The following is an 18,853-nucleotide window of genomic DNA, read 5'->3' as shown; positions in this document are numbered from 1 at the left end:
TAGAGAACATTTCAACCAGTACAAGTAATGGATTTTTTAAAGTTTGAATTGATATCGATAGTAAAAACATTTTAAAAAATGAAATCGGTTCATTTGGAAATTCTCTTGAAGATAACTAAAATAGCAAAATGTAAAGTTAAAGTGTTTTGGTTAACTTAAGTGTTTGGATCAAAATTCTAAATTACTATAAAAGCTTGCAGCGTTCTAAAAGTTAAAATTTAGAGACATATATTTCAACTTTAGACGATCATGATCGATACTGAATTTTAGATTGTTAAGCAAACGTTTTTCCTTCAATACATAGATTACTGATTCAAAACATTAGAATACATAAAATTTAGGATAAAATGAATTTGAAATCTTGGTTTTTGAATTAAAATATTTTAAATTTCCAAATAAATCTGAATCTTATTGAAAAAAATTTATTTGAAATATTAGAGGGACAATTAACTTCAACACAAGAAAGATAACTTTCAATGACACCCTGTATGTTAACCTTCCAATCAGGTGATAACAAGGTCCGCCATTTCTTAATTTATGGATTCCTATTTTGATACCTGTAAATAGAAACTGAAATTTCCCGTTATAAGGTACTGTTACATATTTGGAATAACTTAATTAAACTAATAATATTTACAATGCATAACAGGCATATGAAATAATTTAGACAGGTAATTTGATTATATGCAGGTTGGTGGGGAGTGTGTTCGCTAACATTCCTAGATCGAAATTAAACTTTTAAACAAAAAATTGGTATATCAGCAATAAAATATGTGATGTTACAAATTTAATAAACCATGTACACCAAGACATTTCGGTTTGTGAGAAGATTGGATATAAATAGGCCTACTGAGTAGATGTTTTATGTACTTTCGTTTTCACCGATTATTCTTCATAAATACATAATGATATAGCATTCAAATTTTAGATTTTGACATGGATCCCAGCAACAGTGCCCAAGATGTCATCCGATGTGACCTTTGTGAGGACGCTATAGTGCAGATGTACTGTGATTTCTGTCATGTCAATCTGTGTTTTTCTTGTATAGGAAAACATATTTCTGATGACTATGACAAACATAAAGTTGTCCCATTCCAACAAAGAAAATCAACCTTGATTTATCCACAGTGCACAATACATGAAACAAAAAGATGTAAATTTCAGTGTAAAGAATGCAACACCTCTGTTTGTTCTTTGTGTACTATATCTGATACACATAAGGGGCATACCATTTCAACTCTTTTGGATATCTATAATTCAAAGAGAGAAGTCATTGGAAAAGATACTGAAGAATTAGAAAACATAATTTCTCCAGCTTATGAAGAAATAGCAATTGAAATAGAAGCTCAGATTGCTAACCTGGATGGAGAATATGAAAAACTTACAACGGCAGTTACAAAACATGGGGAAGAATGGCACAAAGAAATTGACAACACTGTAAACAAAATAAAAACAGAAATTGAAGAGATAAAAATCAAACATGTGAGCATTCTGAAAAACATTTAGATGAAATTAAACAGATACAAAATCAGATTGAACAAACACTACTTAAACTAAATAGAATAGATGAATCAAATGAAGTGTCTATGTCTATGGAATACATTTCTAAAATCAAAGAATTAAGCAAACTTCCTCCTAAAGTTAAAGTGTCACTGCCAATATTCAATCCTAAGTCAAAAGATACAGAACATTTTTATAAGTTGTTTGGATCTTTAACACCATTATCCACCAAATCAGAAGAAAATGGCTACATACTGAAGAAACCAGAGACACCAACCAGAAAACTGATGGAAGAAACAGAACTTCTCACTACTATAAATTCTGGGTATCAAAACCTTTACAGTGTTACTTGTATCAGTAAAGAAGAAATCTGGACCAGTGCAGAAGTCAGTGATATGAAATGCTTTAACATCCAAGGCTCACTTATCAAAACAATCAAAACAAAATCAGGGGAATGGCCAGGTGATATAGCAGTGAGTAGTGATGGGGATCTAGTGTACTCTGACTGGAAAACAAGGACTGTGAATAAAGTAAAGAATGGACAGACAGAGGAGGTGATCAGACTACAGGGCTGGAAACCTGTCAATCTCTGTGTCACCTCCTCTGGTGATCTCCTGGTTACCATGTTTAATGATGATAAAACACAATCCAAAGTTGTCCGTTACTCAGGCTCCAAAGAGAAACAAACAATCCAGTTTGATGATGAGGATAAATCTCTGTATTCAGGAAATGAATATATAAAATTTATCAGCGAGAACAGAAACCCTGATATCTGTGTGGCCGACTTTAAAGCAGGTGTTGTAGTAGGGATTAACCAAGCTGGAAAACTCCGATTAAGATACACTGGTCATCCTTCTACTACAAAGAACAAGCCATTTAAACCCCGTGGCATCACAACAGACAGTCAGAGTCAGATCCTGACAGCAGACTGTAATAACAACTGTATCCACATCCTAGACCAGGATGGACAGTTCCTCCGTTATATAGATAATTGTGACCTAGATAATCTATATGAGTTATGTTTGGACAAAAAGGAGAACTTGTTTGTGGCTGAGTACAGAGGAAATGTTAAAAAGATTAAATATTTACTTTAATGTTACACCTCATAATAATGACAGAAAAAAACTCTTTTGGCATGTTTGTTGGTCGGATTGTCCCTAATCTTTAAATAATGCAAGAAAATAAAACCATTATATGTATTTCGATAATTTGTCAAAGTGTAAGCTCCGATCTACCTATCTTAGAGTCAGTTAGGAAAGTACAAGTCAAAATATGATACCATGAACATTGTGGTTTACTAACGTTTTTCTGCTCAAAAAAAACTATGACACAACAGAAAGATCAACTTATGATACAAATTCAACCACAAACTTTTCCTGTGATAAAATCATACAAAGAGCTTCCCTTTAATTCATGTATTGTCCAGTCTCAAGATATATCTGGTCATCGACCTCCCATAACAGAAACTTGGCAGTTTCTTTCAACTCCTGAAAAATATATCAAAATGTAACTGAATTCATAGCACATCAACAATCAAAATGTTATGAACTTCAAACTGTATGGCAAAATTAATTGCAGCAGGTTACCAACCTTCCTGAACTCATGGAAACTTTAGAACCCCCCCCCCCCCAACACACACACACAAACAACTATGCTCTCATCTTCAAGAGATTGTGCTCTACATCAGTGACACTGAAGTACACCATGGCATTTATCTTTTATGCAAGTGAAATTGGGTGAAGTTGTAGTATCGGGTGTCACCATTTGATCTGTAGAGAAAGATGTTTGGTCATATAATAGCATTTTATATTTTTTCGCAATTATTGTAAAAAAAAAATTAAATGAAATATACTGCAAAATATTTACTTGAAGTATATTTCATTTAATTTTTCGACAATAATTGTAAGTGTGAATCTACCTACATGTATATTCAACATTATCCACTTTGCAAATACTACTTTGAACCTTCTTACATTCAAACATTTAAAAGCTTAAATTGTTTGTTCAATATACATTTACAATTGCTTTTGCTGAATGAATTCACACATGGGTCTTAAATAATGATCTGCCCAATAAAAAAAAGTAGGGATGGCAATCGAATATAAAATTGCTAATCGGTTAATCGCAAGACGTTCCGACCGATTAACCGGTTAATCGTATCAAATGCACATTTTTCTGACCTCTTTTTTCAAGTAAACTCTATTCATATGTTCCGCAAGAAAATTTTCAAAAAAAAAAGCTTAGTAATATTTTGTATATGCTTGATCACTACACTTTATATGCTATATTTCAATTTCAATAGAAAAAAATAAGAAAACCATGAAATATCCATCAGATATTTAAGACTGATGATTTTTCAGAGCAGATGTTACGCAAGATCATTTTGCATTTTACATTTGCTGAATGAATTCACACATGAGTCTTAAATAATGATCTGCTGGTAATGGTCTTCCATAGATTGCCTATACATATACTTAACAAAAACAGAAAGTAGAGCTTCCTTATAGGGTAAAAATATCCCCTTCCTCCGCGCTCCACCCCCCCCCCCCCCCCGAAAATAAACATCCATGTGATACACTTTAAGTTAAAACTTTGCCAAGTCATTAGAATCGAGGTTTATGTAGTGCTAAGCAGAGGAGAGTGATTGATTCCCCCTGGTTGGTAACTCGGTATCTATTTTCAGGTGGGTGGACTGATACAATGAAGATTAAGTGCAATGTCTAAGAACACAAGACATAACATCAAGTGCCAACAGTGTGATTTGAACCAGCACCCTTTGATTTCTGATGAAATGCTCATGATAACTGAGCAAAGTGCTGCTCCTCAAGAAAGGCTATGAACTGCACTCTATCAGAGTCTTAAAAAAGTAAGTAAAACAAGATACTAGGATTTGAAGGTGACAAACTCAACCACAGATGTACTGAATTTCTTTCTATGATAGTTGATCGTCGTGGGCACCAGTTTTTGTCAGGTTCAATAAATGCTGACTTGTCCAGTGTCACACAGTTGTCCATTGTGGTCCACCCAAAGAACTTATGGAATTTACCCCCTTACTTTTGTCATCAAAACTCAGGATCCTCACTAAATCCTCTAAAGGTAGCTAAAAATAGCATGAAAAAGCGCGTAAATCAAAATCAGAATGTACATATAAATTTTCAAAATTATGCCTTCTTACTTGTAACATTAGGAATAATTATTGATTAAATTGTGTTTTTAATCAATGTCCAACACAACGCATTATACATCACTGGCATCCACACAAGAGAGTGCCACATGCATGGAAAAACACTGTTCGAATCACACTGAATGTTAGTCCTAAATATTTGACGTTTTCCAGCCTTTTTTCATGATTTTGATATTTTACGTGCCAGGAAAACGTCAGAACCGCGGGGCCATTACAAAAACTGGGAATTCGCTGCCTCCACCCAGAGGCGGCATTCCTGGGTTGATTTTCGATACTTGCGAACCGAAGTCAATGTCAAACTTACAACTTATCAATAGAACAATACTTTTAGTACTCACGAACATCGTTTTTATGGATTGTTTATAAAATATATAATCCGATGAAAACATTTTATCAGACTGACAGGTTTTGTTTTCATTTCGTGCATTTTAAAATCTTGCAAATCCTGTATCGAAATATGGAGTGATGTTTTCTTTTCATCGATACTGGTAAGTATTAAAAGCATTGTGCTTGTGAGTTCGGCATTTGATTTGGTTCACAAGTATCGAAAATCAACTCCGGTTGGAAACGGCGAAATTCCAGTTTTTGTAATGGCGCCGGTTCTGACGTTTTCCTTGCACGTAACATATAAAAAAATCGTGAAAAAGCCTGGAAAACGTAAGATATTTCGGACTAATTGCATGTTACCTGTGCTTCCTTGCTTATGCTATGTGCTTTAATAAGAATCTGTAATGCTTTTTCCTTTAAAAAATCTGAACAAAAGATTTACATTTTGTTAATTGCTTCTAATCCTGGATCAATGAAAATATTTAATGCAAACATGGACTTAAGGTTAACAAGTGCATGTACTTAATATATTACATCATTTAGTTATGCAATATTGTCCCATTCATTCTTGACTTTCCAATGCCACAATTATTGTGTAAATATAAACATAAACCTTTTTTTTAAATGAAGATAAAGCTTCTGCTAGTTATTATATTGAATATTTGAAATTCACTGCATATACTGCATGTTAAATGTATAGAAGGACAGATGTTAAATAATACCCGATCTCTACAACGAGATGAAATCTTTTCTCAACTACACCATCATAAAAAGTGTGATTTTATTTACAAACAATTTTCAAGAACTTTAAATCGTGTTATTTTTGTGGTGAGAAGAAACTGATATGCAGTATATATATTTAAAAAAAAAAAAACAGCTCCTCGGGAAGGAAAATTCATTTAAATTATTTTTTTTTTAAAATGGGACCCCTTCTGGGGGCCTGTAATAAAGTGAGCATGGTACACATTTCAATAATTTGTTACTTCCGGCTTTCTTCATTTTGCTTGTATTTATCTGAATAAGCCATTTTCTTACTTGTGTTTCATTTAACCTTCTTAATTTTCTGTTTCTAGTCATTTTTTTTTAAAGTTGAGATAAAGGTAAAATGGGTGAATATGCTATTTGAGCACATATTTCCCAGTCTTTTGTCCTATGGCGAGGGGAGGGAGAGATAATTTTGGTTAATTGAATTGCATTAATAAATCAAGTATATTATTTCCTTGAAATCTTTTCTGAGGAATTGCAAATTAAACATTTTATATTGAGTACTGTAGATATACTTATTTCACGTGGAATTAATTTACGTTGTGTATGCAGTTACAAAATTTCTGCTGAAAGAACTATATGCGGTATATACACATTTTTGCCCCCACAAAAGTCATATTTTGAAAATTTCTTGAAATATGCTGAGTTGTATATATTGTGTGAGAAATCTAAATTAACAAAAAATATTATAGTTTCGAAGTAGATTATTGGCAACTTTTGTTTCTATGACGTCACAATCTACTCGGATTTTGTGTTATTTTTCAGAAAAAGGAAAAAATGGACAAAATTTGTTCAATTTTTACTATAAAATTTATAGAGCGCAGGCCTGCTCAAGAACAATATTTACATATTTCATTGGTATTATCATTCTACACATTATATCAAAATATTGAGTTGGAGCAGACTTGCGCTCGGTGACTTTTACTCAAAATATCGACGTAATATACACTTTTTTCTATATAAATCATGAAAATTTTGAATTTACGTCATCTTTCTGACGTCATATCTAACATATGGCGTCATGGCTTATGAAAATATTCAGTGCTTTGAAGTCTGCAGATATTCCCCTGTTTTAGAACATAATTATATATTTCTCCGTCAAAGTTTGATTTTGGGGGCAAATATTGCTCATTACCGAATATAGTCCTTTGTCACAGCGTACTTAAACGTTATGACAGTACAAGAAATCGTGTAGTTTTCTACCTGTGGATTAAACAGAAATTGAGATTCCGTGGAATTTTGACCTAAGGAAGAAAATATGTTAACAGTACTTTAATACATATTTTACATGTACATGTATTGATGCCTTCCATCATTAAAACAATACTTATCAGTAACTAGGGAGTCTAAAAAACAATCATAAATTCAAATTGAGTTTTTGAATTTGAATGACACACTAGTGTTATATTAGCTACATGTAGTTCACAATTGATACCCTCAATAAATTTCTAATCTTTTAAAAACAAATTCACTCAAAGGGCCTTAATCCTGTTCAGTTTCATTAAAACATACTCTGGTTAAATTCAGTTTAGATCAGGAAATGAGCTGACAATTGTAACATAGTATTTTAAAGAAAAAAAACATTCAACTTACAAAAATATCACCTAAACTTATTTTAATGGAATTCATTTTGAAAATGACCAAATACTTGCCTGAATGACTTTTATTAGATTACTGACACTCCCATTTAGAAGCAATTTTTCTGCCTAAAATAAATTTTTAAACATCTATATTAAAAGTCATGATCAGAACACATTTTTTTTCTGTATGTGAACTAGAATGCCGAGATGACCCTGGATCAGGGTCACAGGTATCAATGTCTCTCCAAACATACATATACCACCATATTCTATTCTGATACATAGGAAGATCCTTTTATACAAACAAGTTTCAGAATAAGTAATAGTTCCCATAGAGTGAAAATACAGTTACATTGGTGGTCCTCAACATGTATATATAAGCAGAGGATGTACACTAGTATTGCATTTACATGATTTTATTGAAAGATACTTTTTCGGACGGCTTAGTCGAATAGTCCGATGCTTTACTCGAACGATAGTCGAATATTCGTTGAAATTCAAATTAATTTTTCGTGTAATTTTCATTATTTGTCTTTTATATCATCTACATTTATCCAATGTATTTGATTTCAAAATTAATATAATATTTACTGCACATTTTATCTAAATGCAGGATATTAAACGCTAGCATATGTTCTTTCTTTTCATAACGATAGCACATGTACCCGTTAGTTGAAGCCATTTCTACGTGTCTTGTCAGTGCCCTTTGACTGGTAAACAATTAAAGCGTGCCTCATAAAAACAGAGAGAGCTTGCGAATTTTGTAACAGCTGTTATATTATTCTTTATGAATAATTGCATTACGTCAGATCTAATGGAATTGCAGGTTGAAACTTTCCAAATTTTATCCATACACTACTACAAAACCCTTATTTGACTATACTACAACAAAAAAAGGGGGGGGGGGGCAACCGGTCTTTCAGTTAACATTTCAAATAGTAAAAAAAGTCTTTGGAAAAAAGTGGGGGGACAGGCCCCTCCTGCCCCCCCCCCCTTTTGCTACGTGCCTGTGTATGACATCCGCTTGGAAAATTATCCATGATTTCTCATGCATGTTTCATGGTTTTCTGAATTTTTTCTTGTCTATTGAAATAAAGAAATATATGCATGTAGTTTTCTGATCAAGAACAAAGAAAAATAGATTTTTTTATTTCTAACATCTTTTGGTTTTTTTTTTCAAAGTCTTGTTGTGCGTAGGAATAGAGCTACTTGAAAAAAGTCAAGAAAATGTGTACTATAGTTTGATACGATTAACCGGTTAATCTGTCGGATAGTATTGTGGTTAACCGATTAGCAATTCTGTATTCGATTGCCATCCCTAATATATATATATATATATATATATATATATATATATATATATATATATATATATATATATATATATATATATATATATATATATATATATATATATATATATATATATATATATATATATATATATATATAAGTTTTGTTAGTTTCTTTAAATAAGAAAATAAGTTTTCAATTGTAAGAAGTACACATACACTGCTGGTAATAACACAAGCACAATACAATGAGCTTCATTTATTGTATCAACATCACAATTTATAAACCAACCTTCTCTGTCTCGTTCATTTTCAAGATACCGCCACTCAACAGGAGGGTCAAGTCTAAGAGAGCATCCTTGCTGTATGCCAACAGTATCTTCTCAAAGCCACTCTGTAAAACATTTTAAAAGAAATCAATCACAGCATTTCAAAAACAGAACTTTGTAAAAAAAAAAAAAAAAAAAAAAAAAAAATAAGATGACTAATTTCCAGCTTCATGACAAAATATTGAAATTCAAAACTGTATAAACATCTAAATAATTTAAGTGTGGTTACTTGAAAAAGTTAAGAATCAAAATAAAACAAATAAAACCTCTGAATTTAGGTCTGTAAAGTCAGCTACAGTGATCTTGAATTCAACACAGGCCATAATGACATCAGTCCAGGGCATGTTGATGTAGGTCGGGTTACACGGACTAACCCCTGTACAAAGGTCACATGTATCCTCAAAGTCTAGATTTTTCCGTTATTTCCCGATCATGACAAGGAGCACACGGCGGGTGTGACCGGTCGGCAGGGGATGCTCACTCCTCCATGGCACCTGATCCCACCTCTGATGTTTTGGAGGTCCCTGTTTGCTCTGCACCTATTTTGTAATGTTTAATGGACTTTTGAGCTTGAATACTGTTCGTTATCTCCATATATTTCATGTGTCTGTCGCGGCAGTACTCTAATTCTGGGGAAACAAAATAAGTAATTTAGAAGTGAATTATGTCATGATTTCAGCAGGCATTCAATTACTATATTATTTTCATTCTCATATTGCAGGTATGTAAGGAGACTTGCAAAATAATAATATACCGATGCCGTGCATAGCAATAAATTGATGGCATTGAAAGAAATGAAATAAAGGGTCTACGAGACCTTTCTTTACAAGCCCATTGAAATCTTTAAAATCATTTATCAAATGATAAATGTTGAATGTACCCAATATTTCTGGTCATGACCTTTAAAGTAATAGACTTACTTAGATGTGAGATCTACACACTGAGATAGTGGAAATCCATCGGTAATTCTCTGAACAAAAGCCCACACATCACGACAGACTGTCGACCAGTCATCATCCTCTTCTATACTGTAGGTAAAACTTGGCAGCTGAAGGTCATCCAGAAGGTCAGCATTTGCGGGACACCCCAAGGAAAACCATTGTCGACCGACGCGTCAGCGGAGGTTAACAATGGTTTTCCGAGAGGTGTCAACTTCAACTGTTACCCTCCAAAACGGGCACCATTTATTTCATTATACTGAATGTCTTATTGATTTATGATGTCAGCAAAAAATTCGTCGATCGTCTTTACATTCACGTTTAGAAAGCTTTCAAACTCCCCGCTTCTATTTTTCCTTTCTCAAAAAGAAAGCTTCAAAAAAGATTTACCGACCTCTTTATTGTTAATCAAGAGTCCCTTATCATCTAATGTTTCGTTATTTCTGCACTCGCAAGCATTTTTCGTCTGTCATTTTCAAGTAAACTATATCGGATGCAAGCTTTTATTAACGTCAAGTTTATTCTGCTTCTTTCAAACGCACAACAGATGTATAGAGAACTCTAGGGTGAACCGTACGCGCATAATTTGCACGCATGTAACATTTTCGTTGTGTTACCAGTTGTCAAGTGTGTTGCTAATGCTGAGGGTAACATTACGGATTGTTAACTGTGTAAACCAATCAGATTTTAGTATTTAACATGAAAGTATAATAAAGTTTATATAGTCTAACACTGCAATGAGAGAACAGCAATATGTACGTTTCAGTGTGCATGTATATGTATTTCTTGTCTATATGTTGGACTTGAATGCTCATAGTCATATCCATAAATGATCCATATGTACTATCCATCTAAACCAGTAATTAAAAGAATATTTTGTACCTTTATACTGTAAATGATATTACAGCTAGTTTAGAATACTGTTCTTTTAATTTACTGATTTAGATGGAGGCTTTTATTGACAGTATCATGCTGTAAATTTTTAATTTACTTGACAAGCGGTTGAAGGTAAAAGCAAATTCTACAATATGATTATTAGTTATCAAGGTGTTAAAAAAATTTTCCTTCAACCAAAAAAATCCACATGAAGCCACACAACTAGATCACCAGTTTGGAAAAACATATAAAGAAGCTGACTGCATGGTAACCATCAGCAAAGGCGATCTAAATATCCTTTCTAAAATAATTCGTCGTTAAAATATCTCAGAAAGAAAAATAAGATTTTACAGTATAAACATAGGATATCAGAGATTACAGAGCTCACCTCAACGAATGTTGTCTTTAAGTAAGGCAAAGTCCTAAACTAATAATCTAGTAGCGTGCATCCCTAAATGTAACATTAATGCAATTTTGGTCTGATAGGGCTTGCAGTTACTTGGGAATGGACTTACCTAAAAAAAAACTTTAAACTAGTCACACGTCCAGAAAATGTAAGTCATATCCAGCATCTGAAGCAAGGTTAATAGTGTGCATCCTTAGATGTATCATCCATGCAAGTTTGGTCAATATAGGGCTTATATATAGTTACTTGGAAATAAGACCTGCTCCAAAAACTTTAACCTAGTCACTCATCCAGAAAATGTAGGTCAGATCCAGCATCCGATGCAAGTCCACTTGTGTGCATTATAAGATGTTTTATCCATGCAAGTTTGGTCAATATAGGGCTTTTAGTTACTTGGAAATGAGACCTGCTCCAAAACTTTAACCTGCTCCAAAAATATCAACCTGGTCATTCTTCAGCTGAAATTGCTCAATCAAATAAACAGTTCTATAAGAAAATTGCAAAGGACGACACTAATGTAATGTTGCTTCAATTTAAGCTTATAAACAGTTTTCTATCGCAAATATGAGCAACAGGAGTTTATAAACATTCTTTTTTTCTGTCATTGAAACAGTTAATTACAATTTTGCGACAAAAAATTCTGACATCAAATTTGCAGCTCATATTGCATTAAGCAAAAATTTTACCTTCAATAGATATCTTATTGATTTGAAAAACATAAAATGTAGGATATTAAAACTGTTTAAATGAAATTTAAATTTTGATTTTTGAACTAAATATTTTTAAATTTTAGAATTCAAAATAAATTATAAATTTTTATTGAAAAAAAAGCATTTGAAATAAGAGGAACAACATAAGAAAGATAACTTTCAAAGACACCCTGTATTTTAACCTACCAATCAGGATAAATACGGAAGCATATTAGTGCCACGAAATATTGTTTAAAGTTGGTTTGATTGTTTGTTTTGAATGTTGTATAACGTCCCTCTCGAGAATTTTTCACTCATATGGAGACGCCACCACTTGCCGCTGGAGAGATGCAAATTTTGTCCTATACTCGGCACTTACGGCCATTGAGCAGTAAGGGATCTTTTTCCTGCCAGTACCTACTGCGACACGGGAACTCGGATTTTACGGTCTCATCCGAAGGACCGGTCTCAACGTCCCACAGTGGGATTCGAACCCGCGACTAAGGATCAACTCCTTACTCCGTGAAAATTCGAACTTTAATCTTGGTTTTTCCAACTTTAAAGTTGGTAATTCCAACTTTAATCTTGGTTTTTCCAACTCAAAGGTTGGTAATTCCAACTTTAAAGTTGGCTTTTCTAACTTTAAAGTTGGTAATTCCAACATTAATCCTAGCTTTTCCAACTTTAAAGTTGGTAATTCCAACTTTAAAGTTGGAAATTCCAACTTTAAAGTTGGTTATTCCAACTTTAATCTTGGCTTTTCCAACTTTAAAGTTGGTAATTCCAACTTTAATCCTAGCTTTTCCGACTTTAAAGTTGGTAATTTCAACATTAAAGTTGGCTTTTCCAACTTTAAAGTTGGTATTTCCAACTTTAATCCTAGCTTTTCCAACTTTAATCCTAGCGTTTCCAACTTTAAAGTTGGTAATTCCAACTTTAAAGTTGGCTATTCCAACTTTTTTCTTGGCTTTTCGAACTTTAAAGTTGGCTTTTCCAATTTTTTGATCTTGGTTTTTCTATCTTTGTATGGCTTTATGCGTTATATTCAGATACATGTACTTTGTAGCTCAGTGGCGGATCTAGAGGGGGGATTACAGGGGTTGTTACCCCCCCCCCTTTGGATTTGCTAAAGAAAGAGAGAGAGGAGAGTCACGAATATACGTTGTTTTATTTTTCCAAACACGGTTTTGCTTTCATATAGTTTTACCACATATTTTTTCGTGAAGTGATGCTTTACCGGTTTTAAGTCAACATCATAAACGAGATATTATGCATGATCAATTCAATACAATGGATTATTTACGTTAAACGAGATGGAGATTGACATCTGATTATAATTATAATACATGTACATGTATTAATATGTAATTGTCTCACTCTTAAAGTTTATCGAGTTTAAATATCAAAAATACCTGCAGTTGCCGTGGAACGAAAAATGTTTCATTTATTTCTAAAAATTTGAAATTTTGCACAACGTTAGAAGAGTATTTACTGTTTTCAAATCCAATATAATACCGCTGGGGTCGAGGGGACATACTTATGTTTCGGCTTGCAAAAGCAGTGTTTCTTGTATATTGTTTGTTTTTATTTTTGGCTTTTTTCTCCCTTTGAAGAACTACTCAATTCAAATAATCACAAAATAGGATGTGGTAGCGAGGTAGATATTTCTTACAATAAGATACTTTTAAACTTTTCTCACACACTCTTTCTTAAACGGGTCGATCTAGATAAAATACTGGGCTTTTAAAGGGCAAATTTTCAAATCACTAAAGCTTGGTGGCCTGATTTATTAATTTTGAAATTTAGTATTTTACTTTTATTTAATTTTACAAATATCTTATCGATTTCTTTATCATAACAAGAGTTGTTATTAATTGATAGTATCAAACCCGTAGAATTGGGGGTTGGTTGGGGGGTTGGTCACTTTTTCTGAGTATAGTTTTTTGCTATGGTAAATTTTCCATGAGATGCTGGTTGTTTCCCCCCCCCCTCCCCCCATTTTTTTTTTGCCGCTGTTAGGTCGGGAACTGGCATATTTTAAGATTTGGACTGTTAGTAAGTTTTTTTTTTTTTTTGCTTGTCAAATGTTTTGGCAAGTTTGCCCCCCCCCCCCCCCCCTTTTGAAACCGTTGCTACGGGCCTGAGTATTTCTACCAAGTTGTCGTTTAACTATGTACACGTACGGTATAACAACTCTTATTACCTCTTCACCCCCCCCCCCCCCCCCCCTTTTGAGAAAAAATTCTAGATCCGCGCCTGAACATGTAATTACAATGGAAAGAAACAATTTAATTATGAAATTATGATGAAAGAAGGAATTATTTCGTTGTGTTTTCACATACATAATCGATACATTTAGTTCAGTTGTATTTGTGGTATGTAATATAGTGTTGATTCATCCCCTATATTAAACACAAATATTTGTTTAAGCTTATTCTCTCATACAAAACAAAGTATATATCTGATCTCTTAAATAGGTTTGGTTGAAATACTGTCATGTATGGAGTTGTATAAAATTATTCTCTGTATAATTATATAAGATGGACCCCGAAAATTATAAGGGTTTTCAAAGTTGGAGGTTATATGTAAGGTCATAGGGAAGGTCAAGTTTAAAAATAATTGACACAGATTAAGTGCCCACCAGTCTATTTAAGTGTATAATTTTGCATTAAAAAAAGTTTGTAATAATTTAAAATAAAGGGAAAAAAAGCTCAAGAAAAGGGCTAGAAAAGCTTAAATTCAAAGTTGGAAAAGCCAACTTTAAAGTTGGAAAAGCCTAGATTAAAGTTGGAATTACAAACTTTTAAGTTGAAAAAGCCAACCTTAAAGTTGGAATTACTAATTTTAAAGTTAGAATTACCAACTTTAAAGTTGGAATTACCAACTTAAAAAAAAAACGTGGCACTAATACGCTTCCGTAGATAACAAGGTAGATAACAAGGTCCGCCATTTCTCGTTTTCTCTTATTTTGATACATGTATATAGAGACTGAAATTGCTCGTTATAAGGTCTGTTACATATATGAAATAATCTAACTAATTTAACTAATAATTTTTACAATGGATAACAGGTATATGAAAAAAAATTAGACAGGTTACTTGATTAGATATGGAAAGGGGGGGGGGGTTCTCTTACATTCCTTAAGAAGTCGATAATAAACTTTTAAACGAAAAATCGTATATCAGCAATAAAATATGTGATGTTACAGATTTAATAAACCATATACACCAGGACATTTCGGTTTGTGAGACATAGAATGGATATAAATAGGCCTACTAAGTAGATGTTTTATGTACTTTCGTTTTCACCGATTATTTATGAATTAGGTTCTTCATAAATACCTAATGATATGTCATTCAAATTTTAGATTTGGACATGGATCTTAGCAACAGTGCCCAAGATGTCGTCCGATGTGACCTTTGTGAAGACGCTATAGTACAGATGTACTGTGATTTTTGCCATGTCAACCTTTGTAAACCCTGTATTGGAGAACACATTTCTGATGAATATGACAAACATAAAATTGTTCCATTCCAACAAAGAAAATCAACCTTGATCTATTCTAAGTGCACAACACATCAAACAAAAAGATGTAAATTTCAGTGTAAAGAATGCAACACCTCAGTTTGTTCCTTGTGTACTATATCTGATACACATAAGGGGCATACCATTTCAAGTCTTTTGGATATCTATAATTCAAAGAGAGAAATCATTGGAAAAGATACTGAAGAATTAGAAAAAATAATTTCTCCAACCTATGAAGAAATAGCAGCTGAAATAGAAGCTCAGATAGATAACCTTGATGGAGAATATGAAAAGCTTTCAACAGCAGTTACAAAACATGGAGAAGAATGGCACAAGGAAATTGACACCATTGTAAACAAAATGAAAACAGAAATTGAAGAGATAAAAATCAAACATGTGAGCATTCTGAAAAAACATTTAGATGAAATTAAACAGATACAAAATCTGATTGAACAAACACTACTTAAACTAAATAGAATAGATGAATCAAATGAAGTGTCTATGACTATGGAATACATTTCTAAAATCAAAGAATTAAGCAAATTTCCTCCTAAAGTTATGGTATCACTGCCAATATTTAAACCTAAGTCAAAAGATACAGAACATCTTTATAAGTTGTTTGGATCTTTATTACCATTATCCACCAAATCAGAAGAAAATGGCTACACACTGAAGAAACCAGAGACACCAACGAGAAAACTGCTGGAAGAACCAGAACTTATCACTACTATAAATACAGGTTATGTAAACCTTCGCAGTGTTAATTGTATTAGTGAAGAAGAAATCTGGACCAGTGCAGAAGTCAGTGATATGAAATGCTTTAACATCCAAGGCTCACTTATCAAAACAATCAAAACAAAATCAGGGGAATGGCCAGGTGATATAGCAGTGACAAGTGATGGGGATCTAGTGCACTCTGATAGAAAAACAAAGACTGTGAATAAAGTCCATAAAGGACAGACAGAGGAGGTGATCAGACTACAGGACTGGAAACCTAACAAACTCTGTGTCACTTCCTCTGGTGATCTCCTGGTTACCATGTACAGTGATGATAAAACTCAATCCAAAGTTGTCCGTTACTCAGGCTCCACAGAGAAACAAACAATCCAGTTTGATGATGACGGTAAACCTCTGTATTCAGGAAATAGCTACATTAAGTACATCAGTGAGAACAGAAACCTGGACATCTGTGTGGCTGACTGTAAAGCAGGTTTTGTAGTGGTAGTAAATCAGGCTGGAAAACTCCGTTTTAGGTACACCGGTTATCCTTCTACTATAAAGAACAAACCATTTGAACCCCGTGGCATCTCAACTGATAGTCAGAGTCAGATCCTAACAGCAGACAATTGTAACCACTGTATCCACATCCTAGACCAGGATGGACAGTTCCTCCGTTGTATAGAGAACTGTGACCTGAAGGATCCATACGGGTTATGCGTGGACAAAAAAGACTACTTGTTTGTGGCTGAGTACATAGGACATATTAAAAAGATTAAATATTTACTATAGTGTTACACCTTATGAAAAAAATATAAGAAATGAAACAGGTTTGGTATGTTTGTTGGTCTTTCTGTCCATATTAAAAATATCATTGATCATACAAAATAATTCAATATTTGTATGGTTTTGCATATCACTATTTTGGATGTCATAGTGTAAGCTTCAAAATGTCTTAGTGTCATACATGAATGCCATAAGTCAAGTTTGATATTGTAACTGGATGTCCTGAGGAACATCATGGTTCACAAACTCATGTATGTTCTTTTTTTATATCTTTAATGATCGACTTACGGTTAAATTGAAAAGTGTAAATTATCAAAACAAAATTGAAGTCATTAGTACATTTATGTGTTTGATAAAGAAAACTCTAGAAATATTACAACTTTTTATATGTTTCAATGTTTTAACTTACTGCTTAAAATTACATATCAAAAAAGTTTACAAAGCCAATATGTTTGTAACTACACAGAGAAATTGATATGTTGATCCTTGTACCCATTGTTCAATGTTGTGAATGTACATTATGTCAAGTTCAATTTTTTAGCAAAAAAGTAAATGTATAAATAAATAAAATAAAAAAGAATTTAAAATTATACAGATGATTTTCAATGTTGGATGTATATAATATGAAATTATAAAATACCTACTTGAATTTTATCATTTATGTTGAATCAGACCCCCCCCTTTTTTTTTTCCAAAGTAACAAGAACGTGCTGGAACATCCAGGATATGTGCTATCATGAGATATTCTTTACCAGATAGTTCTTTTATGAATATAATCATGCAATTTTACATCTCATGAGGATAACACTAGAGACTAGAGTCGTTCAGATAACCATGAAAGTCTTTAATAAACTGAAATGATTCTGCATCCTGACCTCTTTTACCCTGGATTTGTACATTGTCTCATATGAGTACCTATATATTCAGTTTTTTTGTCGAACATCTTCAGAGGAGAAATAGCTTAAAAGCCTAGATAAGACTGTCACGGAAGTAAATAGGCACCGATTGTAACAGTTCACCGCAAAATTATAGACGGTATGAAATCGTTGTGCTTATACCATTTTTCTGGAGCGAAAAACGAACGAAACGGTTGTTTGAAGATTAAATAACGGTTCATCAAGGTTTCAACACGGTTCCATTAAGGACCACTAATAGCGGAGTGACAAGACCATCAAAATTTTGAAATTAATGCATCATCCTACCCTACGGCTAATTTGTACTTTTTTGGAAAGGTATATTATTAGGCAATTATTTTCATCCGGTCGTAGAAAATTCTATGGTCAAAATTTAAAAGAATAGGAGGTTAAGGATCAATGATTGAAATCTGACCATAATAATGAACATATCAAAAAACGCTTAAGGAATTCATAAATTTTCTCGGATTTTGCAATAAATTTGTATGGAAAATTTATCTTTACAGTGAAAACATCGATTTCTTAGAAAAAGAAGGAAAATGTGAACTATAATGTCCGTCTGTCTGTCCGTAAAATTAATTGTCTCGGAGTAGATTTAATTCAGTGTTGATGTACAGGTTTTTTGTTCATAATGTACAATCAGGCAATATTAAGACAGGTTCATGTATAAACAGTAATTAGGAAATCAAAAAAGGACAATAGCCCCCCCTTTGACCTTTACCCCCCCCCCCCCCAAATACGAAATTTGACTAAATTTTGAGTTTCGTTGCTTTGAAGTAATACTTTTATTTAAACATTAAATTTTGAATATAATGAGCTCTAAAAAGATATTTTCTGTTCCTGAAGCATATTAATTATCTAATATAACGTCATACACGTTAAAGCATAATAATTAACGTTTTTTGTTTTGTTTATAATTATAGATTCGTTCAATAACTTTATTAATATGAAAGCAGTTTTATCAAGGGTTCTTATACTTAGAAATACATGTATACAGGTGTATGCTCGGCGCATATGGCCTTTGG

The 18,853-nt window shown here is 33.0% G+C and overlaps 1 pseudogene; it reads left to right on the top strand.

Moving 5' to 3' along the window:
* The first annotated feature begins 932 nt into the window (after positions 1-932).
* Positions 933-16,957, top strand: LOC133187596 (uncharacterized; annotated as a pseudogene).
* Positions 16,958-18,853: the final 1,896 nt, after the last annotated feature.

Source organism: Saccostrea echinata, unplaced genomic scaffold (assembly GCF_033153115.1).
Source record: "Saccostrea echinata isolate AGI-Se365-2 ecotype Australia unplaced genomic scaffold, CSIRO_AGI_Sech_v1 ptg000015l, whole genome shotgun sequence".
Taxonomy (NCBI): Eukaryota; Metazoa; Mollusca; class Bivalvia; order Ostreida; family Ostreidae; genus Saccostrea; species Saccostrea echinata.
This window is presented reverse-complemented; position numbering and strand designations above follow the sequence as displayed.